This window comes from Stomoxys calcitrans, chromosome 2, assembly GCF_963082655.1.
Source record: "Stomoxys calcitrans chromosome 2, idStoCalc2.1, whole genome shotgun sequence".
Classification (NCBI taxonomy): domain Eukaryota; kingdom Metazoa; phylum Arthropoda; class Insecta; order Diptera; family Muscidae; genus Stomoxys; species Stomoxys calcitrans.
Window position 1 is genome coordinate 140,885,493 of NC_081553.1, and position 24,499 is coordinate 140,909,991.

General features: G+C 36.4%; 1 protein-coding gene across 10 annotated transcripts in view; it reads right to left on the reverse strand.

Moving 5' to 3' along the window:
* The window catches only part of LOC106093003 (fasciclin-3), a 649,496-nt gene extending 629,652 nt beyond the window's left edge, over positions 1-19,844 (reverse strand). For 2 of the 10 annotated variants that reach the window (XM_059363879.1, XM_059363877.1), the window contains exon 1: positions 19,510-19,814. The gene's annotated coding sequence lies outside the window, so the exon portion shown is untranslated. The other 8 variants (XM_059363882.1, XM_059363878.1, XM_059363876.1 and 5 more) reach the window with 8 other exon arrangements.
* Between the last annotated feature and the right edge of the window lie 4,655 nt (positions 19,845-24,499).

Sequence of the window (24,499 nt, forward strand, 5' to 3'; positions counted from 1 at the left end):
GCTCAACGGTATCCCTGGTCGTGACAGGTCATGACAGATTGAATGCTGTGTGTAACGACTTCTGCAGAAGCTGTGAGGATGTCGAGAAAAAAAAGACTATAGAAAATGCTCATCCCTCTGGGAACTTGTCTGATTTAGCGGAGAAAATTCGCATTTTGTTAGACTTTTCACAGAAAAAAATATCACGAACATTTTTTTTTATAGAATCTGAACTGTTTCAATTACGATCGTGATTGAAACTTGAAATTTTCAATTAAAAATTTAGATGATTGTATCACTTTTTTAATTGAATATTAACAAGTTAAAGGGCGTTAAGTTCGGCCGGGCCGAACATTGGATACCCACCACCTCGGGTATATATATAAACCACTTTTCATCAAAATTGGGTGAAAATTGCATACCTTATGTCCCATAGCAGTCATATCGAAATATGTTCCGATTTAGACCAAATACTAATAAGTACAAGTCATTGTTCAATTGTGTATATCAAAATATTGGTCTTCTTAGTAGCTATATCCAAAAATAAACCGATCTGAACCATATACGACGCGGACATCGAAAAGCCTAATATAAGTCACTGTGTCAAATTTCAGTAAAATCGGATTATAAATGTGTCTTTAATGGAGCCAAAACTTTAAATCGAGATATCGGTCTACATGGCAGCTATATCCAAACTGGACCGAATTGGGCTAATTTGCAGAAAAATGTCGAAGAGCCTAACACAACTCACTGTCCCAAATTTGGACGAAATCGGACAATAAATGCACCTTTTATGGGCCCAAAACCTTTAATCGAGAGTTCAGTCTATATGACAGCTATTTTTAAATCTGGACCGATCTCGGCCAAATTGAAGAAGGACGTCAAAGAGCCTAACACATCTCACCGTCTCAATTTTCAGCGACGTCGGACAATAAATGCGCCTTTTATGGCCCCTAAACCTAAAACAGAGAGATCCGTCTATATGGCAGCTATATCCAAATCTGGACCGATCTGTGCCATACTGCAGAAGTATGTCAAGTGGCTTAACTTAACTAACTGTCCCAAATCTCGGCGACATCGGAACCTTAATCGAGAAATCGGTCTATATGGCAGCTATATCCAAATCTCAACCGATCAGAACAAAATTAATTAAAGATGTGGAAGGGCTTAAGGCATCTCACTGTTCCAATTTCAGCAAAATAGGATAATAATTGTAGCTTTTATGGGCCTACGAACCTAAATAGGAGGATCGGTCTACATGGCAGCTATATCCAAGTCTGGACCGATCTGGGCCAAATTGACGAAGTATGTCTAAGGGCACAACGCACTGTCCCAAATTTCAGCAAAATCAGATAATAATTGTAACTTTTATGGGCCTACGACCCTAAATCGGAGGATCGGTCTATATGGGGGCTATATCTAGATATAGTCCGATATAGTCATTCTAGGGAATGACGGCCTAGACCACTAACTTCGTTGCTGATTTTATAAACGGAAAACGGTTGTTTTCATTGTTTTCAATCATCTTTTAATTGAATCGGAAACAGGACTGTTATGACATTCCGATTTTGAAAAAGTCTAGCCGCTCAATATTTTAATAAGTACTTATTATATTCAAAAGATAAAACTCCCCCACAACAGTCTTTCCACTACCTTTTTAAATATCTGGAAGCAATTCTGATCTTGTTTATGCTTCGATAGTATCGATCTAATTATAACATATTCTAGATAAATGTTTTTCTGTTTGGTTTACTTGCCCAATGCATGTAATTCATAAAGTTACGGTAATATAAATTACTGTTTGTGTTGTTACCACATTTTCATATGGAGGTGTCCATCCTCGTCAAGCTGCTGTAGGTAAGCAAGCTCGTCGTGGGAACATTACTGTTAGTCTATGTCGGCTGCTAGACCTTAATTCGCCCCTCTTTTTTTTATAATTCGTTAAATAATATTTTCCGCTGCCTTTTTGGAAAAAAAAACCCTGAGGTGTTTGTTTCTATATAATACCCTACACCACCTAGTCTACGTACTAATTTTAATATATAGAATTTATCTATAGATCTAGTCAGACTTTAATTTTGCATATCTATTGAAATATCGAGTATTTCTACAGCCTTGAAAGGCCATATCGGATGAAAGATATATGTTGGAGCTATATCCAAATCTTATCGGATTTTGGTGAAATTTTGCGCACGTATTGGTACGTCAAATAAAACACCTCATGCTAAATTTTGTAAATTGTGGCTTCTACAGCCTTAAAAGGTTCTTTTCACAGAAGGCCTTGTGACAAAGCAATTTAAGGATTTTGAAACGGAAGGTCTTGGCTTGGTATTCACATATTTAAACACATTATATGACCCAAAAATGACACCACCTTACTGTCTGGATGTTCACATGTGTCAATATAAGAAGTGTTTGGATGTGTTTATTTGCTTGTGACTGTGTGCAAAGGTGAATTTCTTTCATTAAATCCATGTTTAGTTACGGAAATTCTCTTCATGAAATTTCTCCCCAAAATGTTATTTCCTCCATCACATCAAACTTAATAGACATTTCTCATTTGTACATACATTTAAATTGTTGCCGATTGAATGGGAAGCAAATGTCTGGTTATGAACCACAAATGAAGCATTAAGATAACTTTATGTAATTGAGAGAGAAGAAATAACTTTTTGTTTTTATATTTAAAGTTGTATACTCGTATGATCTTAAATGCTTCCTGAAGAATGGATTTGAATACATTTCGGATAAAATTTAAACCCTTACAATTATAATGTTTCTGAAGTTTGTAAACGTTGAATTGGTTGTAGTTAGAGTTTTAAATACTTTAATGACGACATAGCAGACCAAACATCCAAAATTATTATTAGACTAATTAGCATTTTGTGATTTCAATATTTTTTGTTGGTTTCGACTTTAATAGTCCAATTTGGTGTTATCCTACTACATATTAAAATTCGCGTAAACCTTAGACCCCTGCATTCATCGATTTAACTATTATATTTGTAAATAAGATATAAGTGTAATTATTGAATAAATTAATAAATAAATACATGATTTAAATATTCGTTTTACTACAAAGCATGCGGATTCAAATCGTTCCCACTGTGGATTTGGATAATTGTTTGTAAATATTAGGGAGCTAGAATTGATGAAGTTTACGCTTGCATTTTTCTCATCTTTAGTATTTTTGTACCCTACACCACTACTGTGGTCCAGGGTGTTATAACTTTGTGAATTTGTATATAACACCCAGAAGGAAATGAGATAAATCCATTGATTAGTATACCGATCGACTAAGAGTCACTTTCTGATCCGATTAAGCTGTGTCTGTCTGTCTGTCCATGTTAATTTGTGTACAAAGTACAAGTCGCAATTTTTATCCGATCGTCTTCATATTTGGCACAAGTATTGTCTTGGGCCTAGAGACGAAGCTTATTGATATTGGAAAAATCGTATCAGATTTGGATATAGCTCTCATATATATATTCGTCATATTTGGACTCAATTTGCAATTATATCGTCATTTGTAAACCAAATTCCGCACGAGGTGTTCTCTTATAAATTTTGACATTATTGGGGAGTTTCATAGAAACTGTTTCAGATTTAGTTATAGCTCCCATATATATATATACTCGCCCAATTTAAACTAAAATTGCAATTATATCGTCATTTGTAAACCGAGTCTCACAAAACTTTCCACAAGACGTTCTCGTAAAAGACTCGACTTTATAGTTGAATTTTATAGAACTCGATTCAGATTTAGATATAGCTCCCACATATATGTTCGTCCGATTTAGACTAGTACACAATTTACACGAATTGGTATTGCTATTGAATTCAATGGAATCGATTCAGATTAAGATATAGCACCCATATATATTTTTGTCCGATTTTGGACAATATTGAATAATTTAACCGATCTTCGCAAAATTTGGCACGAAGGTTTCTCTTATAACTGTTATGATGACTGATGAATTTCATAGGAATTTGTTCAGTTTTAGTTATACCTCCCATCAGGGACGTAGCCAGGATTTAGAAAAATCGAAAATCACCAAAATTCTTCTGTTACTGTGAAATTGGTAAAGATACCTCAAACTCTTTTTTTGAAAATTATGGTCGCTTTTGGGTGCAAGCATTGTCCCATCGGCGGTGACATTCGGCTTATGTCAGAGGTGAATTTTGTACTGCTTGCCAACACACTATTTATAGGGCGATCCAAAACTTTCAAAGCCGTCAAAATGTGGTTATCTTTAAGAATATCTTAGTTTTATAGTGATAGTTTTGGTGAATCAGGTTCAGTATTTTAATGAAATTTTTTCTTTTGCGCTCATTTTAATTTGCTCTCAAACTAGTTTCAAGTTGAAAAGATTTAACAACTACAAATGTTAAATATTTAAAAAAGTAAGTTATTTTGACCAATGTCTCTATTTTCTCCTCCGAACTTTATTAAAATCGATCGAAAATCCGTTTCTTTTTGGAAAAGATGTCCAGTAAAAATTGCATCCAACTATTGCCGCATATGGCTTTAATTTCCATCATATCTTTGTAAGTCCTAAAATTTTTCTAATTTATTGAGGCTAAAATTAGAAAGGGTGATAGAACTAGAAATCCGAAAAAAGAAGGTATTTCCACGTTATTGCAGTTGTAAACTTTTTTCTTTCTTTGCCTACTAATGTTAACTCGGTATATGAAATAAATAAATAATTGATGTCAAATGACCTTTTATCTTGTTCTCATAGATAAAAGTCTGCCGACTTATATTATTTTAACACATTTCCTTACATAAGGATAATATTAAGATCATTTCATTGACTGATGAATTTCGATCCTAACTCCCTATGAGCTCCGTACCAATTGCCTTAAATACGGCATTGTAAATTATGAAATTCTGAGAAAAAACGAAATGGTTTCATTTGAAATAATTATTTTAAAATGTAAATTAATCTGGGTGATTCGGTCTTTAAAAAAGTCATTAACCCATTAAATACGAATGGGTAGAAAAATACCCAAGAATGGAGCTGTCTTAGAAAAATTCCAGCTCGATCATGGAAAGAGGTATAAAACCGTGTAGAAGAGGAATAAAACCGGTTGGGAAAAAGGTCCAGTTATATAAGCTGATGTTTTAGGAAAATTGGCTCGTCGAAAGTCGGCAACTTTTAACATCCAAAAATACAACCATTCCAAAAAGTTTTCACACATTTCTGGGGTCCATTTTAGTGTCTTGTTGCATTTTATGGTTTCTATAATAAATAAAAAAAATGAATATATAAAATTTCATCCAAATTAGACAAGGGAATCGAAGGTCAAACGTAATGGGTTAAAATGTTGTCTTTACAAATATTTATTGAAAATTGTCTATAGAAAAAATTTCAGGAAGATATTTGCGTCTGTTTGCGCTTTCTTTCTTTGGTCTGAAAATCTTATTGAGATTCCATTGCAAGATATTGCCCGGTTTTAGACCATTGTTTAATGTTTCCTATTCAAAGAATAGTATAGCGAAAAACAATTAAAAGTCAGCAAAAAGTGTGTTGTTGCTAGAAGCATTTGACTGGTTTCCTGTATCGCGTTTTAATTTTCGACCAAGTAAAATCTTCAGCAGGCGATGTCAAATGGATCATGGTGCTTTACAACCATTCCAACTAGAGTAAGTTTTAAAGCACACATCTGAATTTGAACAGGGCTCTTTAAGTCGACTTGTTTTATAAGCGCAATCGAAAACAAATCAAATCTTACTTCCCTTATTCAAATCCAACTTATCCAACGATGCTAATAGCAACCAACACAAAACTCTCTTGTTCTTCCCACGACGATAGCCCAACTGTTGATTCTGCCGGTGACGTTTTTGTGACCTACACACATGCGAAGTGCCTTTAGTTAGGTTTGTCTGATTGCGCTTTCTTTCTTTGGTCCTGAACTCTTATTGAGATTCCATTGCAGGATATTGTCCGGCTTTAGACCTTTGTTTAATGCTTTCTATTCAAAGAATAGTAAAATTGAAAATATATAATTGAAATTTATCGAAATATTTCTTTTAGAAAAAATAATTCAAATATAATTATTATAATAATAATTATTGCATTAATGCTGCAAATCGGACGAACATAAATATGGGAGCTATATCCAAATCTGAACCGATTTTTTCCAATTTCAATGGGTTTCATCTCTAGGCCAAAGAAAATGCTGGTACCAAATTTGAAGACGGTCGGATTAAAATTGCGACCCTTAGTTTGTACAGAAATTAACATGGACAAACGGACAGACAGACGGACATAGCTAAATCGAATCAGAAAGAAGGCTGGGCAAAAGAAGTATATTCTTTACAAAAAAAATTATTAAAATGTAGACTTTAGAAAAATTTTGATTGAAATCTTGTCTTTAGAAAAATTGTAATCAAATGTTGTCTATAAAAAAATTGTAATGCCATTTTGTCTTAAAAAAATAATTTCGAGCGGGGTCCGGCCAGGGCTGAAGAGAATGTTACGCTGACTTTTGTAAAATTTGTCTTTAGGAAAAATTGTGATGAAGTTTTGTCTTTAAAAATATTACACTGAAATTTTGTCTTTAGAAAAAACTTAATTGAAATTTTGTACTTAAAAATAATAATTTTAAGGTGGTCCTGGTCTGAACAAAATTTTTTCTTTGTACAATCCTATAAATATGAAATTTTTTCATCTTAAAAAGTTTTACTAAAATTTTGTGTTTGGAATAAATTTAATTTAGTTTTCTTTTTTTAAATTCTAAATACCAAATTTAAGGAAATTTTAAATTCGACGACTTATCCAAATAGGTGAAGGGTATTAAAAGGTCGGCTTCGCACGTTTTTAGCCCGTCCTTACTTGTTTCAAATACCTTATGCCAAAGCCTAGTTGAAAGTCACAACATAACGGACAAATCGGATAAGAATTGTGCGAACAATCAGCTTATGCGGCAGCTATGGCAAAACATTACCCGATTTAACCTATTTATTATTCCAAGCGAACCAATTTTTTTTAATTCGGTATTAAAAAAAAATATTCGTTCGTTTTGAATGGTATAAAAAGTAATACAGTCATTGGCATAAGTATTTGACAGGTTTATTTTCGAACAGTTTAACTTACAGAAAATTTATCTTTTATTTATTTATTTCAAATTTAAAACTTCATATTTATTTTTATTCAAGCTTTATTTTAGAATGAACTATTAAGCCAAGTATCAAAATGTTGGGTGGCCTAAGTATTTTGACATTTAGTTTTACTATACGAATAAATAAAATATAATTAATTTTATGGTCAAATTAAAAGAAAATGCAGCTTAGAAGAGTGGGCGTGACTTTTGGCGATCTTTTGAAGTGGATTTTACTACAGTTTTATTAAAATACATTGTGATTTTTTATTGAAACCTTCAATTTCCGCCATGGTATCTTCTTAAGCGCTTGTCACTAAATTACAGCCTTTTTGATTGAATTAGATCCGTCAAATTTCTAGAACAGGACTTGGTAGCGACAATCTAAAAAAAAAAATTAGTCCTTTAGAGCATAGCCAAACCCGCCATTGGGCACCCGCCAACATAGTTCTGCCAAAATTTCCACAAATACACTCAGTTGAAGATATACATATGTGTATTTTTTAACAACTCAAAATATGCGTCTAACACACCATAAAGTATACATATTCTTGACCGTCATAACATTTTAAGTCGATCTAGCCATGTCCGTCCGTCTGTCGAAAGCATAAATACACTTATGTAGGTTGGTTGGTATTGTAAATGGTTCAAATCGGTGTATGATTTCATATAGCTGCCATATAAATCAATGTTGGCTCTTGACTTCTTGCGCCTCTAGAGGGTGAAATTCTCATCCGGTTTGGCTGAAATTTTGCACATGGTTGTTTGGTATCACTTCTGTACTTGGTATTTTTCAATTCTGGTTATAACCTGATATAGCTGCCATATAAACCTATCTCCCGATAAGACTTCTTGAGCTTCTAGAGGGCGCAATTCTTATCTAATAAGGTTGGAATTTTCATATGTCGTTATAGTATGGCTTCCAACAACAGTGGCAGGTATGGTCTTAATTGGCTGGTAACCTGATATAGCTGCCATATAAACCGATTTCCCAATTTGAAACTATGAGCCAATGGAGAGCGCAATTTTTACTCGATTTGCCTGAAATTTTGGAGGTGGTATTTTTTTAATTTGACTTCTAACAATCATGACAAGTACGGTCAATATCGGTCAATAATTTAATGCAGATTATATATAAATTGAAAAAGTCATTCAAAGAATTCGACAAATGCTAAAAGATTCGGTCCGACCGAACTTAGCACGCTTTTATATATATATATATATATATATATATATATATATATATATATATATATGTCCTTTATTTACAATTGGAGTAAATGAAATATATTACAATAAGAAATGACCAATTGTAAACTGTTCAGTTTGAACATAGGGCATCAACAAGCTCTCTTCATCTAGCTGTATCGTTGGCCAAAGCCTTAGCCTGATTCCACGATATATGGGTTGATTCCTACTCTCTTTTCGTGCAGAGGATCAATGTGCCTTTCGAGCGTCCCCTCCTTCGGGTTCCAGTCTGTGCGGAGTTTTCATGCTACTTCTCTCATCGGACGCCTCCCAAGGTGGTGGATTGGGAAAATCTAATCAGATATGACGAATATGCGGGGCGAACACCAAATAATTAGCACGTGCAAGGGGCGTTCCGCTTAAACGGATACGAATACGAACACGATGGGTCCATGCAAATAGTGTCGGCAGCGGATGAGCCAAAACAAATGACCAACGGTGGCTCTCGCAGATTTTCTGAAGATTTACCATTAAGAAAACCTGGCCTAGAGGCAGCACTAGAAACCGACGCAATGGCCCAATCCGCCATCCATATAAAAATCACGATTACAGACACGTCAACAAGAAATAATGGAACTGACACCCCTGCGATGACGACCTATGGTTTCAAGAAACGTTTTATCATTGGAACGTCAGATTGCTCTAACAAGTTTTTAGTTATAAATTAATACAGAAAATGGAGTAAAAACAAGTAAAAGCGTGCTAAGTTCGGCCGGGCCGAATCTTATATACCCTCCACCATGGATCGCATTTGTCGAGTTCTTTTCCCGGCATCTCTTCTTAGGCAAAAAAGGATATAAGAAAAGAGTTGCTCTGCTATTAAAACGATATCAAGATATGGTCCGGTTCGGACCACAATTAAATTATATGTTGGAGACCTGTGTAAAATTTCAGCCAATTCGTATAAGAATTGCCCCCATTGGGGCTCACGAAGTAAAATTGAGAGAACGATTTATATGGGCTCTGTATCGGGCTATAGACCGATTCAGACCATAATAAACACGTTTGTTAATGGTCATGAGAGAATCCATCGTACAAAATTTCAGGCATATCGGATAATAATTGCGACCTCTAGGGGTCAAGAAGTCAAGATCCCAGATCGGTTTATATGGCAGCTATATCAGGTTATGAACCGATTTGAACCTTATTTGACACAGTTATTGAAAGTAAAAATAAAATACGTCATGCAAAATTTCAAATAAATCGGATAGGAATTGCGCCCTCTAGAAGCTCAAGAAGTCAAATCCCCAGATCTCTTTATATGACAGCTATATCAGGTTATAAACCGATTTCAACCATACTTGGCACAATTGTTGGATATCATAGCGAAATACTTCGTGCAAAAATTCATTCAAATCGGATAAGAATTGCGTACTCTAGAGGCTCAAGAAGTCAAGACCCAAGATCGGTTTATATGGCAGCTATATCAGGTTATGGACCGATTTGAACCATACCTGGCACAGTTGTTGGATATAATAACAAAACATGTCGTGCAAAATTTCATTTCAATAGGATAAGAATTGCGCACTCTAGAGGCTCAAGAAGTCAAGACCCCAGATCGGTTTATATGGCAGCTATATCAGGTTATGGGCCGATTTAAACCATACTAGGCCATTTAAACCGATCTAGCCATGTCCGTCCGTCTGTCCGTCCGTCCGTCTGTCTGTCGAAAGCACGCTAACTTTCGAAGGAGTAAAGCTAGCCGCTTGAAATTTTGCACAAATATTTCTTATTAGTGTAGGTCGGTTGGTATTGTAAATGGGCCATATCGGTCCATGTTTTGATATAGCTGCCATATAAACCGATCTTGGGTCTTGACTTCTTGAGCCTCTAGAGTGCGCAATTCTTATCCGATTGTAATGGAATTTCGCACGACGTGTTTTGTTATGATACCCAACAACTGTGCCAAGTATGGTTCAAATCGGTCCATAACCTGATATAGCTACCATATAAACCGATCTTGGGTCTTGACTTCTTGACCCTCTAGAGGGCACAATTCTTATCCGATTTGAATGAGTTTTTGCACGAAGTATTTCGTTATGATATCCAACAACTGTGCCAAGTATGGTTCAAATCGGTTCATAACCTGATATAGCTGTCATATAAACAGATCTGGGGATTTGATTTCTTGAGCTTCTAGAGGGCGCAATTCCTATCCGATTTGGCTGAAATTTTGCATGACGTATTTTATTTTTACTTTCAACAACTGTGTCAAATAAGGTTCAAATCGGTTCATAACCTGATATAGCTGTCATATAAACCGATCTGGGATCTTGACTTCTTGACCCCTAGAGGTCGCAATTATTATCCGATATGCCTGAAATTTTGTACGATGGATCCTCTCATGACCATCAACAAACGTGTTTATTATGGTCTGAATCGGTCTTATACGAATTGGCTGAAATTTTACACAGGTCTCCAACATATAATTTAATTGTGGTCCGTACCGGACCATATCTTGATATCGTTTTAATAGCAGAGTAACTCTTTTCTTATATCCTTTTTTGCCTAAGAAGAGATGCCGGGAAAAGAACTCGACGAATGCGATCCATGGTGGAGGGTATATAAGATTCGGCCCGGCCGAACTTAGCACGCTTTTACTTGTTGTGTTTAATTTTAGCTAAATCGGATAAGAAATGCGTCTTACGACATAAGTATTATATCAAGTGTAGTCGTATATAGCCCGACTTCGAACTTAATTTTCCCGTAGAAAAAAATTATCCACACAATGTTTCAGCTCATTATCTTAGTTTTTAAGAATCAAGAATATATGTGTGGGCGAAAATAAATATTTCGATGAGTTACAAACAGAATAACAAAGTGAATATACCCCCGTTCTTTGGTGGTGACCAGAAAAAAAGCGGAAGAAGTAAAATTTTAATGATTTTTAAGCAGGACTTTGCCTAACAAGAAAATTTGCCATTATGATGGGGCAATTATTTTTTTATTGTCAAAACGGTTATCAAAATCGCAATCTATGATGAATTCTAAGGAATTTTATCCAAGGACTACACGCCTAGATTCGAAAACCTCACAACAGTCACTCTAAATGCTGCGGTGACCTCAAGGGCATTCCATGCGCAAAAGAACCAAAGACAATAAGGAAATATTGTCAATGATAGTTGTCGAATACGGAGAAGAACATGGCTATATGCCTAGGAGCAATTGGAGTGGGATAGTCAATGGACTGCCATCTATATACTCCGACGTCCTTGCGGAATTACCTGGGACTCCTCCAGTTTGTAACGATGCAGGAATCCCAAAACTTTTTGGTCTAAGGAATGGTTGCAGATAACTCTTCAATAGAGCTAAAGCCGCAAGGACACCATGGGACTGTAACGTCTCTAAAGCTGAGCTAAGAAAATACAAAGGGGAGCTGAAAAGTTGTCAGAACAAGTCGTGGGTGGAGTTCTCCAGCTCCGTGGAGGAAACATCTGAGGCCTCTAGGCTAAGGAAGATCCTATCCTTCAAGAGCTTTACTTCACTCATTTAAAAGTTAATGTGATTCCGAAAGACAGACAGACGGACGGATGGTTATAGACTGATTTGAACCGTATATGGCACAGTTGTTGGAAGAACAGAACACCTCGTGCAAAATTTCGGACAAAATCGGACAAAAATTGGGGCTTGTAAGGGCTCAAGAAGTCAAATCGGGAGATCGGTTTGTATGGGAGCTATATCAGATTATAGATTGATTTTCACCGTACACGACACAGTGGTTGGAAGTCTTAACGGAGCACAACATGCTAAATTATAGCTAAATCGGACAAAAATTGCGGTTTGTAAGGGCTCAAGTAGTCAAATCATGAGATCGCTTTATATGCGAGCTATATTTTAATCTGAACCTATATGGCCCATTTGTTATCTCTTATGACATAAACTAATGTTAAGCATTCGTGAATTCGACAGACGGACGGACGGACATAAACGGACGGTGGGTATAAACATATTAAAATTTTGGTAATTTTTACTCAATTAAAAAAGTGATTGAAATTTTTGGAAAAATTTAAATAATTTCTATAATTTTTGGTACACAGATGTTTTCCTCCTGAGGTACGTTGTTTGGGCAAATGTCCTTGAGCACCCATTTGAACCAAAACTCCCCCGCGTGTGTTTGCCAAAAAATATCGCGTTTCGGGTAAGGTTGCCTTGTATATTTGTTGTTGTTGTCATTGCAGTGTGTTGTGTACTGAGTTTTATTGTATTCCTATTCAGTGGAAGTTAGATGTACTGTGTAGAATTTTAGTGCAAAATGGGCCTGGATAATTATCGATTACATGCTGATAATAATAACAGATTAATTGTGATTTTTTTTTTAATTTATTTATGTCTATAGATAATAAATACCCTAACAGACCAATAAAATTATACTTACAAATATATTAACCTATGAATTTAAAAACAAGTATAAAGGCGTTAAGTTCGGCCGGGCCGAACTTTGGATACACACCACCTCGGGTATATATATAAACCACCTTTCGTCAAATCCGGGGAAAAATGTATACCTTATGACCCCTAGCAGCTATATAGAAATATGTTCCGATTTGGACCAAATACTAATAAGTACAAGTCATTGTTGAATTGTGAACAACAAAATTTTGCTCTTATTAGTAGCTGTATCTAAAAATAAACCGCTCTGAACCATAAACGACACGGAAGTTATGTCGAAAGTTTTATCACAACTCACTGTCCCAAATTTCGGCGACATCGGACAATAAATGCGCCTTTTGTGGGCTCAAAACCTTAAATCGAGAGATCGGTCTATATGGCAGCTATATCCAAATCTGAACCAATCTGAGCCAAATTGACAAAGGATGTCGAAGGGCCTAAGACAACTCACTGTCCCAAATTTCAGCAAAATCGGATAATAAATGTGGCTTTTATGGGTCTAAGACCCTAAATCGGAGGATCGGTCTATATAGCAGCTATATCCAAATCTGAACCGATCTGAGCCAAATTGACAAAGGATGTCGAAGGGCCTAAGACAACTCACTGTCCCAAATTTCAGCAAAATCGGATAATAAATGTGGCTTTTATGGGTCTAAGACCCTAAATCGGAGGATCGGTCTATATGGCAGCTATATCTAAAACTGGACCGGTCTGGGCCAAATTGGCGAAGGATATCGAAGGGCGTAAGATAACTCACTTTGCCTAATTTCAGCAAAATCGATCGGAGGATCGGCCTTTATGGTAGCTATATCCAAAACTGGACCGATCTGGGCCAAATTGGCGAAGGATGTCGAAGGGCCTAAGGCAACTCACTGTCCCAAATTTCAGCAAAATCGGATAATAAATTTGGCTTTTATGGGTCTAAGACCCTAAATCGGAGGATCGGTCTATATGGGGGCTATATCTAGATATAGTCCGATTTGGCTCATCTTCGAACTTAACATGCTTATGGACAAAAGAAGAATCTGTGCAAAGTTTCAGCTCAATATCTCAATTTTTGAAGACTGTAGCGTGATTTCAACAGACAGACGGACGGACATGTCTAGATCGTCTTAGATTTTTACGCTGATCAAGAATATATATACTTTATAGGGTCGGAAATGGATATTTCGATGTGTTGCAAACGGAATGACAAAATGAATATACCCCCATCCTTCGGTGGTGGGTATAATAATATAATTTTCCATTTTAAATTTTCTCGATTCTCAGATAGAACTATTATATCTTTCATTTGATAAAATTAATAATATAGGTGCCGAAAAGGATCATTATTGGCATAATTGGTTCCATAATAAGAAATTTTCAAAAGATCAAAATATCTGGTAGGTCTGATAGGAACGTTAAAGAAAATTCGACTCAAAAGAAAGCAGGAGTCTATTTGACCATGAATTAATTTAGTCAAGAACGTAATGTTTAGCATGGTTCTATGACTTTTTAATATAGGAAGCTTTATAAGATTTAATCGGTATTCATACGAAGGTAATGAATTTCTGTCCCACCCATTTTGACGGAGACAAAATAAGAGAAATTGTTTTTGAACCGATTCTATCAAATCAGAATGAATATTGTAGTACGGATCCCATACCACTGAACCATACTCGAGATTACTTTTGACTAGGGACTTATATAAGTTTTTCGTCACGGAGAAATCATTAAGTTCTTAACTCCAGCGTTTCATGAAGCCAAGAGCACTACGTGCTTTGTTTACGACCATTGAGATGTGTTGACGGAAGTTTAAGCGTTAGTCTAGAAGCAATCCAAGGCCTTTAAAGCTACAGACTACTTCAAGTTGATTTCGATTCTTGAAAATGATATGTGTTTGCATTTGGAAATGTTAAGTTCAATAAAGTTCTGGTTGCTCCATTCGTAAAGAGTATCAAGGTCATACTGAGCATAACACTGTTCATCAGAGTCTCTCGTTGATCTGAAGATCTTTACATCATCTGCATACATCATATTTGAATGCTTTAAAGTAAAAGGGAGATCGTTTATGAAAAAACAAAGAAGCACAGGGCCAAGATGACTACCCTGTGGAACACCTGAAGAGACAACAATTGATTTGGAAACTGCAGTACCAAATTTAAATCTTTGAGTACGTCCAGTCAGAAATGATCTGATCCACTTTAGTAAAGAGGGACTAAAACCAATAAGGTCTATTTTTCTTAACAGAAGGTTGTGGTTGACTTTATCAAATGCTTTACAGAAATCTGTATATATGGTATCCGTTTGGTAGCGTTCCCTGAAGCCATTGTTGACCAAACAAGTAAACAAGTAACCAAACAATTCTAAAATATTTGCTATCGTCGATTTCGATTTCCGGAACCCATGTTGGTAGGTAGAATTTTGGCAATTTTCGATTTCAAAAAAATGTGGGGTGAGACCTCCCCAAAATAAAATCCTGTTACGTCCCTGACGGTAGCTATAACTAAACCTGAACCGATTTTCATTAAAATTCATAACGTTTGTCCCTAGGCAAAAATGTGATGTGTGCAAAATTTGGTGATGATTGGATAAAAAAATGCGACCTGTACCCGGATTGCAAACACACAAATGCTAGAAATGCTGGATTTTTTCAAGTCGAGAGGCGCGGGTAATGATTTGATTTTCGATACATAGTTTCGTCGGAGACTTTCCTTAGAATTGTATGTAGCTAATGTTTTTGGTACACGATTTGAAAAAATCAATCCAACCTAATGGCCATATTGTTTCTTCGCGTATGAAAGGGAAAATTGAAAAGTTTTCGGGATTTTCCGGCTCCGGATTTCCCTCTGCAAAACCCTTCCCGAAGGGCAACGAATGAAAAATAGTCCCAAAGTTGGGTTTGTGAACACTTCAAAATATTGTGACCCAATCTAGAATTGAAGAGGTATACCGCTTTGCTGTCGCTGGCTGACAGACTGAAGGTTGCAAATAACGGCTTTCGTTACAATGGACGGAAACGCCAAATTGAGTATGGTGGCAGACTGTAACATAAACCTAACCTAAACTTGCCAAGATACCAAATGCAAATACAAATGTGCCCATGAACATTCCACTAAGGAACAGGGGCAAACTTCTCACATATCAAGGAGTGCGGTCCGATTCAAGTTTTAAACTCAATGATAGGCAACCTTCGTTTTATAGCCGAGTCTGAACGGCGTGACTCTTGGGGAGTAGTTTTTACATGGCTACCATACCAAATGGTATAGTACCTCACAAATGCCGCCAGCATTAGGAGGGGAAAACCACCGCTGATATTTTTTTCTGATGTTCCCGCTAGGCTTTCAGCATCATAGGCGGACTTGCTTACCTCTGGGCTACGGTGGCCTCCAAGATACGATTGTTCCTAAATCAAGATATATGTATTGAAACCTGATTCGATTTTAAATTTAGCACAGGCTTTTACAAGAATAATTTCATGCCGAATTTCGTGCAAATCGGTTGAAAATTTTGGTCACTTCGTTCTTATTGTATATCTAAATCGGACAAACGATGCGGAACAAAAACACAGACAAGCGGACACAGCCAAGAATCCTTCAGCCTTTTCAAATAATATGAGAAATATCTAATGCAACCATGCATTTAAACTTTAATTGTAATCAATAAAAATTGTGCATGATATAAAAAATTTCAATTTTAAATCTTTGATAAGTTTTAAAACTGCTGAAATGTTGGCTAAAATGAGGTACATTCGTCATAATTAGAATTCATATTCAAATAAAACCAGTAAGTAAATGATAATACCCTACACCTACCCTATAGGTACAAAGTGGGAGCTATGTCTAATTCTGAACCAATTTGAATGGATGGGTTATTAAACAATCCGTGTCACATTTCGAGCAAATATGTTCAAACTGTAAAAACTAAGGAACACAAATGACAACATTATTGCAAATTACCCAACATTTGATAATTTGGTACTCGTAGAGAAAAGCGTTGTGCAAAATTTTGGCAAGATTGATCAACAAATGCTCTTGCAGTGGCTCTAGAAGTGAAAATCGTGCGATATACATATTAGGTTGCCCAAAAAGTAATTGTCGGTAATATAGTAGTAATATAGTCGGCGTTGACAAATTTTTTCAAAGACTTGTGACTCTGTAATTGCATTCTTTTTTCTGTCAGTTATCAGCTGTTACTTTTAGCTTGCTTTAGAAAAAAAGTGCGCGAAATTTTGTTTACATTTGTTTGTTTGGCGTCAATTTTAATATGGGTACCACATGTATTGAAAGAAATTCATTTAACAAACCGAATCAACGCTTGTGATATGCACCTTAAACGCAATGAATTCGATCCGTTTTTAAAACGAATCATAACTGGAGATGAAAAATGGATTGTTTACAACAACGTTAGTCGAAAACGATCATGGTCCAAGCATGGTGAACCAGCTCAAACCACTTCAAAGGCTGATATCCACCAAAAGAAGGTTAAGCTGTCTGTTTGGTGGGATTGGAAGGGTGTGGTATATTTTGAGCTGCTTCCAAGGAACCAAATGATTAATTCGGATGTTTACTGTCAACAATTGGATAAATTGAATACAGCCATCAAGGAGAAGCGACCAGAATTGGTCAATCGTAAAGGTGTCATATCCCACAAGGACAACGCTAGACCGCACACATCTTTGGTCACTCGCCAAAAACTGAGTGAGCTTGGCTGGGAACTTTTGATGCATCCACCATATAGCCCTGACCTTGCACCATCAGATTACCATTTATTTCGATCTTTGCAGAACTGCTTAAATGGTAAAACTTTCGGCAATGATGAGGCTATAAAATCGCACTTGGTTCAGTTTTTTGCAGATAAAGGCCAGAAGTTCTATGAGCGTGGAATACTAAATTTGCCAGGAAGATGGCAAAAGGTTATCAAACAAAATGGCAATTATATATTTGATTAAAGTTCATTCTAAGTTTTATTAAAAATGCATTTACTTTCTTTTAAAAAATCCGCAATTACTTTTTAGGCAACCCAATATATGACAGCTATATCTAAATCTGAACCGATTGTTAAAAAATGAATTTATAATGTCGAGAAGCAAGAGTAAAATCCATCCTGCCATATTTCGAGGGAATCGCTTAACAAATAACCAATTGATTGCAATATTACTGCAAATCGGACGAGAATATACATATGAGTGCTATGTCTAAATCTGAACCGATTTCGAGCAAACTTTATAGACATTGTGGAAGTCGTCGAGGAATGCGTTGTACAAAATTTTGGGAAGATTATTCAATAAATGCGCTTGCAGTGGCTCTAGGAATGAAAATCGGGCGAAATATAAATATGAGAGCTATGTCTAAATCTGAACCGATTTCGAGCAAACTAAATAGACATTGTGGAAGTCGTTGAGGAATGCGTTGTACAAAATTTTGGGAAGATTATTCAATAAATGCGCTTGCAGTGGCTCTAGGAGTGAAATTCGGGCGATATATAAATATGAGAGCTATGTCTTAATTTGAACCGATTTCCATAAAATTCACCAGTAATATCTAGAGTCATTAGAAAATCTTTCCTGCCAAATTTCGAGAAAATCGGTTAACAAATGACCATTTTATTGCAGTATTACTGCAAATCGGACGAATATATATATGGGAGCTATATCCAAATCTGAACCGATATTTTCCAATTTCAATGGACTTTGTCTGTAGGCCGAGAAACATGCCCACATCAAATTTGAAGACGATCGGATGAAAATAGCAACCTGTATTTGTACACAAAGTGATTCTGAGTTGATCGGTTTACTTATCAATGGGTCTATCTCTCTTCCTTCCTTTTCAAACTAATTCTCTAAGTTATATTACCCTGTACCACAGTAATGTTGTAGAGTATAAAAATAAGGCACTTGTGCCATGAGCAAATTCTAAATATTTTTGGGACAAAATTGTATGAGCAACGGTTTTTTTTTATTATTTAAGTAGAACATATAAAAATTACAACACATCCATAATTTATTAAAATCCTTGGATAATAACGAATTCATATGTGACTAATAGGACTTGGTATTTGCTTATATATGTAAATACGTATGCTGTGTACGAGTTTTGTTGCATGTATGTATGTGTCCAAATTCCCAAATACATATGCAAAATGCTGAGCAAGAGTAACACATACGCATACACACACATGGTTAGAAATCCAAATTCATATGTAAATAGTTTACAAACCATTACAGTGTGTATAGTGAATGAAACAAGGAACAAGTTTGTCATTACCGGATTCACTTTTGTACTGTAAGGCAAAATAATAGACCCGTGTCATAAACATTCATCACATTCACTTAATCCTCTGTTTTCTTAGTAATTTTTAGCCGTTTTGTCTGTTTACTTATTTCCTCACTTTGTTTTGTTTTGGTTGATTGTGGCGGCGCATTCAAAGGTTTAAGGTTTGACTTGACCTAAGTGTAAATATAACGTGAATCACAAATATGACAGAACTTGCGCTCACGCACACACACGCAAATACACATTATTGTGGCCGTCGTCATTGTGTCATCATCATTATCATCATTCGTGTCATATTGGACGTCATAAGCGTAAAACGCACCGGAACCAGAAAAGGGAACGATAGACGGAAGAACGCACACACACACACAGAGGCAAACAAATGGAAACACACGCACACCCGAAATAGATAAGGAGAGGCGCTCCCACAGAAATCAAGTAACGAACATACGAAGTGTCAGTATGACGAGCGAGCAAGCCAGCCAGCCAGCAAACGAACAGGCGAGCCAGCGAACGAACGAAGGAATTTACGTACGTATGGTGACGGTATATTACGTTCTTATTGGCGTTTCAGCAGCACGTTACGAGCAGAAGCAGGAGCACGTGCACACACGATCCCGTTGACAGCTTCAGTTCGTACTGAAGTAATTTAAGGACTGACGGCATTTGACTCAGTCTCGACATGCGACACAGTGCTGTGCTGGAATTTTTGGGATAGTTATCGTGTCTTTTTTGCTACGTTACTACTACTGGTGCTGGTTGCTGCTAATTCTGGTGGTAATGCTGAAAATGGTGCTGGAGCTGGTGCTGGTTCTGGTGTTGATGCTGCTTCTGTTTGTACTCTTACAGTTGTTGACGATGGCATTTGGTTATTGTTATCTGCGCTCGTGCGGTGTAATTTGTGTGTTGCCCTTAACTTAAACCAAAGCCATCTTCGGTAAAATGGATTTTCCCTGTAATGCGTTGTCGGCATATGAGGATGCTGTAGCAAAGTTTTTGCTATTCAATTCTCTCTGTTTTTTCTCTCTCTCTTTCTCCCAATATTTCAAGCAAGCAAGGAGAGAAGTATCTCTTCCTGGGAATAACAGTACTATTTATATCCTCTCTAGATTGATGGTGCACAGGAATTTATTATATATCTCTCTGCAAATAGCCCGATTTGGTATCCAAGAGAAAGTGAAAGTAAGAGAAAATGTGATTTAAGATTAGGCACTGAGAAATAATTTCAGTCTGCAAAGTAAGCAACCACATTTAAGAGAATTTCTTTCGAACGTAAGAGTTTGTCGGTCGATACAACAGTTTGTAGTTTTGTTGCGTACTGCTCCCATGGATGTCAGCCGCGTATGCCTTGTAAATAGTACTGTAACATTATAACACACCGAGTTAAGTGTTCGAATTCTACACGCCAACACGCCTTGGTTATCTGATTTATCTAAACCCAAGGAATTCGTACAGTTAAGCTTCGTTTATTCGTATGGTTGATGCCGACGAGCAAATATAACACTAATCCTGTAAAATAGCTTCAAAATATTGAATGCAACTTCATGTAATGTAATGGAACATCTGTGTATTTCATTGGGCGTGGTTGAATATTTATTACTCTATATATGTTATTAAAATATATATGTGTTTATATGACACAGAGATATATATGAAATTATTGTTTTAAACGAGAATGTTTAGGAGACTAAAATGGAGGTTTTAGCCATTTGAACGTACGTGTAATAAGAAAATAAAACAATTTTCCACTGTGTTGCCAAGGGTAAACAAATGACGGACCATTTCCTAATAAAACATCGCAAAGGCTCTTTTAACAAATTTAACTTGAATATATTAAAAATAACACTAAACATTTTAATAGCAGTGTATAATTAATGCAACTAAAAGCTTTTGCTGGCAGGCTAAAAAAATAATTTGAAATAAAATATAAATTAAAAACTAGTAAAAGCGTGATACGATCAGCCGGGCCGAATCCGTCTAATGGGACCGACCCAGCCTAAATTATTTCGTCAAAAAAAAAAAAAAAAAAAATCTTAATTCAAAAATTCAGTAAAATTCTCCTTAATGACAAATTTCATATTTATAATATTCTTCAATATAAAGACCAAATTTAGCACAGGCCAGGGTCGCCTCAAAATTATTTTTCTTAAGGATAACATTTTAGTAAATTCTTATTAAAAACAAAATTATAATGAAATTTTTCTGAATAAATTTTAAGGGAAATTTTTCTAAAGCTAAGAGCTTACCACTCTCCAAGGACAAAACTTCAGTCAGGGCTGGAACCCCTCGAATTTATTTTTTTTTATAGACGAAATTTCATTAATATTTTTCCTAAAGACAATATTTAAAATAAATTCTTTCTGAAAACAAAATTTTAAAAATTTTTAGTCTCAAACACAAAATTTTTTATAGACGGAATATATCTTATACATAAAAATCAATTTGTGTTTGTTTGTAGGTTTGTTTGTTTGAATGTTTGTGTTCCTTATAGACTCAGAAACGGCTGGACCGATTTTCTTGAAATTTTCACAGATGGTGCATTATGGCCCCGTGGTGAAAATAGGGTACTACATTTTTTGATATCTGAAGGGGGGGCGGACCCTCCCCCTTACCCTAATTTTCAGAAACGCCAGATCTCGGAGATGGGTGGTGCGATTTAAGCGAAATTTTGTGTGCTCTCATATGGTACCCTAAAAATAAAAATTTGGTATCCAAATTTCGGATGGGGTACCTAGGGGGGCTGCCCCTCCCTAAAACCTACCAAACATATATTTACACCAATCACGACAATATGGGACTCAAATGAAAGGTATTTAGGATAAGAAAACGTATCTGATATCCAATTGTCGAACCAAGAGGTAGGGGGACCACCCCAAGCCCCAAAACACCCCTAAATTGGACATATTTACCGACCATGGCAATATGGGACTCAAATGAAAGGTATTTGCGAGTAGAATACGAATCTGATATCCAAATATGGGACCACGTCTCTAGGGGTCCACCCCTTTCCCAAAACACCCCCCAAACAAAACTTATTTACTAACCATGGGAATATGGGGCTTAAATAAAAGGTATTTGAATACATAATACGAATCTGATATCCAAATATAGAAGCAAGTGTTTAGGTGGCCACCTCTCACCAAAAATATTCCCCAAATGGGACAAATTTACGACCATAGCAATATGGGGCTCAAATGAAAGGTCTTTGGGAGTAAAGCACGAATTTGATATCAATATTCGGGAAAAGTGCCTATAGGGCCACCCCACCCCCACAACACCACCCAAATAGTAAGTATTTTTTGACTATTGCTATATGAGGCTCAAATAAGAGGGTTTTTAAAGTAGAACACGTATCCGATATATATTTTCAAGGCCAACTCACTGAGTGGCCGTCCATCCCCCAAAACATCCCCCAAACCGGTTATGTTAGTCGACTATGGAAATATGGGACTCAAATTAACGGTATGTGGGAGTAGACCACGTATCTGATATCAAAATTAGGGGCCAACTGTATAGCGGACGTCCCACCACCATACCAAACCCCCAAATAGGACGTATTTGCTCACCAAGACAATTTGGGTCTTAAAGAGAGTGGACCTAAATATTCATAGTTTTTAGGGCCGATCATATTTGCTGACTTTTGCAATAAGGAGTTTAAATGAGATTAGAAAACGAATTTGATATTCAATTTTGAGGCCAATGGCAATATGGGGTTCAAATAAATGATATATAGATATATGAGAATATGAGGATAGAGTACGTTGCTGATAAATTTTCCGGGCTTAGTGTTTGGGGGACCATCAAAATCACCGAAACACCCCTAAATCGGGCATATTTACCCACCATGTCAATGTGGAGCTTAAATGAAAGGTATTGGGGGGTAGAGCAAGAATTGATACCCATTTTCGCAAGAATTGATACCCATTTTCGCAAGAATTGATTCCCAAAATACCTCATAAACAGCAATTTTTTTAGTAACCATCGCAATATGGGGCTCAAATAAAGGTATTTGGGAGTAGAATACGAATTTGATATCCAAATGTACCATGTATTTAGGGCATCACTCCTTTCCCAAAACACCCCCAAAGGGAAACAAATTTTCAAACATGCCAATATGTGGCTTAAATGAAAGGTATTTGAGATTAGAAAACGAATTTGATAACCTATTTTATAGCCATGTGTTTGGGGGACGCCTCATCCTGTAAGCCAATGGCAATATGGGGTTTAAATAAATGGTATTTGAGAGAAGTGCACGATGCTGATATTTTCTCAGGGCCAAGTATCTGGGGGACCACCTCTCACCCCTAAAACACCACTAAATCAGACATCATGAGAATATCCGGCTGAAATGAAGTATTTTAATAATGGAGTACACCTTACATCCAAACTTAAATTCGTATACCAATAAAGATCATATAGGATTCAGATATGGGCACTTATATTGTTAAACTGTTTGTCAAGCGATATACTGTTTTCGTAGCATGGTACTTCACTAAAAGATCTTCAATTGTCGAAAATAAACATTTCAAGGAAACTTCTTTCCATATAAAGTAAAAGAAGGCGCAGCGGAGCGGGCTCGGGTAAACTAGTTATATATATATTAAGTGAGTGGTGTCAGATTTTTGGTTCCTTCTCTCATCAATTTGGTTTTAGTTATATTTATTTTCGAGCCTACTATGGCCGCATTTTTATTCAAGCGTTCCAATTTTCCCTTTTTTTGTACCCAAAGCAATGTACCAAAAGTCAAATAGTATCTGCGTAGTCAATGTCTCAATGTCTCTAAGTCGTTTATACTCACAACGAATTTCATAAGGTGCTCAACGTTTGTCGCTTCTTAAGAGGAATCGAGTAATATTAAAAAAAGCATCGGCGATGGGATGCACCCCTGCTTCACTCCTTTATCGATCACGAAAGAACGGCACTCTTTTTCCATTGAAACTGACTGACTACCTAGTTGTCGTCATGATCTTTTCTGGGATGCAATAGTTCAACACCGTATTCCACATTGAGCTTCGGGAAACTATGCCAAAAGCACGCTCGAAGTCGATGAATAAAAGGTATAGGTGTGTATTAAGGTAAGGAGTTGATTTGGTCGACAAAATAACGTACTGGCCGGAAATTCGTGTGTTCCTTCCGCAAAATGCTGTCAAGAGCGGTCCAAATACGCTGAAGCAGAAGGTTTTCCATTATTTATTGCATGTAGCAGTGTTATCCCTTCCCAGTGACCATGATCCGTTCATTAATTCTGAGAGATTAACATTTGTATCTCAGGCCTCTCTGATGATTGGAGTGATTGATGCCGCAACAGGCGTTGTAGCAGAGTGTTGCGTAGACGTTTCCGGTGTCTTATTTCCTCTATAGTTTCGTTGCTTATCCACGATTTTTGGAATCGTCTAGCAATGTCTATGATAGTTGTTGTTGTTGCTATAGCAGTTTTTTATACCCTCCACCATAAGATGGGGGGTATACTAATTTCGTCATTCTGTTTGTAACTACTCGAAATATTCGTCTGAGACCCCATAAAG